Source organism: Chinchilla lanigera, unplaced genomic scaffold (genome assembly GCF_000276665.1).
Source record: "Chinchilla lanigera isolate Chin_1 unplaced genomic scaffold, ChiLan1.0 scaffold00052, whole genome shotgun sequence".
In the NCBI taxonomy this organism is placed as follows: Eukaryota; Metazoa; Chordata; class Mammalia; order Rodentia; family Chinchillidae; genus Chinchilla; species Chinchilla lanigera.
The window spans coordinates 5009929-5011910 of NW_004955453.1; the positions used below are offsets into that span (position 1 = coordinate 5009929).

The following is a 1982-nucleotide window of genomic DNA, read 5'->3' on the forward strand; positions in this document are numbered from 1 at the left end:
GCCGACAAATCAAAGGGATCCCAGGCTCCTCTCCTGCGGACACATGGAGAGAGTTCAGTGCTCGGTTTTTGTGTCCTAACTGATGGGGGTTCGTACGCATTTAACCCAGTTAGCTAAGCCATGAGTCCCACTTCTTCGCTTCTTTGGACAGAGAGGATCGCTGTCAACCTGTGCCAGTGAGAGAGCCACAGGCAGGTAAGAGCAATGCTACTGTGCAGACAGAAGGACATTCCAAAACAGCCTTCCGTGGGAACTCTAGGTGCAAGGTGTCTGCAGGCCAGAGCTGAAGCTTCTCGGAGTACCGGTAAGAGTGGCTGCCAGGGGCGGGAGGGAAAACTAAGGACTGGACTGCCATAGGGGCACAAGCAACTGCGATTGCGCAGGCTTACGTCAGACTCCTAAGTGTAAAATGCCCCTTGGGGCTGCAGGTGTAGCTCAGTGGCAGGGTGCTCAGCAGCATGTACAAGGCCCTGGACGCATCGCCAGAGCACACGCAGCCACGCACACACAGACACACACAAGTGTGCCTTAAATATGTGCAGTTCGTGCTACACCAGTCATACCTCAATACATCTGCTAAGAACCCCAATCTTGAATTGCTGTCAAAAGCCCGGCTGAAATGAGCGCTAGGTGAGGACTCCGCATTTCCATGTGCTAGCGCTCTCATCAGCCAAAGTGGCCCGCTCAGCCCAGCGCCTCGCTAAAATTCTCGGTTCACCACAGTTTCGCACAATCGTCTGTTATTTCATAATCAAGAGTGGATGTAAGAAATAACAACATAAAATACAAGATGCATGTTTTTTGCAAGAAGAAAAAGAAAGAGAAAGACATCTGTGGTAGACAGAATAATGGTCTCCCCAAAGACACCCGCATCCTATCCCTGGAACGTGTCGAACGTTATCTCCCATAGCCAAAAGAGAGTTAAGGCGGCAGACGGAGTAAAGGTGCTAATCCGTAGACCTTAAGACAGGGCACCTGTCTGGATTATCCCGGTAGGCGAGCATCCCCAGAGCAGAAGAACTGAGACAGCAAGCGGGAGCCATGATTCTGGAAGACAGGGTGACCCAACACTGCTGCCCGTGCAGAGGAGGAAGTGGTGAGAGGCAGTCGGGCAGCCTCTACAGCCCAGCGCCTTGCCACGAGGGCTACTGGAAGGGACACGGCCTTCTCGGCGCCACCAGTGTGATGTTAGCCCAGTAGGACCCATTTCAGACTCCTGGTCCCCAGAACGGTAAATCAGGAATCTGTGGTGTTTCCGGCCCCCGAGTCTGGAGTAAATGCTAACAGCAGCAGCAGAAAGCTGCTGAACTGTTAGGTCGTGTAAAAGCTCGCTGGCTGCAGGATCACACAGGTACTGAAAACTTGCCAAGGGCAGAGCGGTGTGATGGGGGCCTTCGCGGGAATAGGGCAGGAACGGAAGTGAGATGGGTGCCCGGTGCCCGTGAATGTAGACAACAAAAACAGCAGAAAGATGGGAAGAAGTGGTACCCAGAGAGGAACAAAAGATGAGGGATTTTCAGCCCGCTTTGGCCAAAAATAGTATCGCAGGTCCTGCCATCCTCCTCTTCGCTTTACAACATGCTATATTTTGAGGCCCAGATTCAGGTTAGGGTCGATTCATCGCTTCTTTCCTATCCCAGGAAAATGGGAGCCGCTTCTATGCTCACTGGCATCTCGGGTTAGGCTTCTGGCCCCTTCCTCCCGTCAACCAAGCAGAGCATTAGCAAACCTCAGCCAAAGCGCAGACTTCAACCGGCCACAAGAGTGTGCCTGTGAGGTGACTGCAGGTTTTTTTCCCCCTGCCAAACCAGAATTAGCCGGTATAGGAGCGAAGGAGAGTGGAGGTTTGAAATTGCACGGATTGGAAGGAAGCTCGGGTGAGCCCGGACACCTCCAGACGCGCCCTTTGTAAAAGCGCCAGGACCGGAGCATCGGGCTTCAGACTCCCGCAGACGTCCACCTGGCGCGGCGGGGGGCGGCGG

At 53.7% G+C, this 1982-nt stretch overlaps 1 protein-coding gene across 1 annotated transcript in view; it reads left to right on the forward strand.

The window, feature by feature from the left end:
- Positions 1–1709: 1709 nt before the first annotated feature.
- Positions 1710–1982, forward strand: part of Slc16a14 (solute carrier family 16, member 14) — a gene marked incomplete in the record, with an annotated part of 32622 nt that continues 32349 nt past the window's right edge. Inside the window, 1 exon segment of the mRNA XM_005395421.2 lies at positions 1710–1982.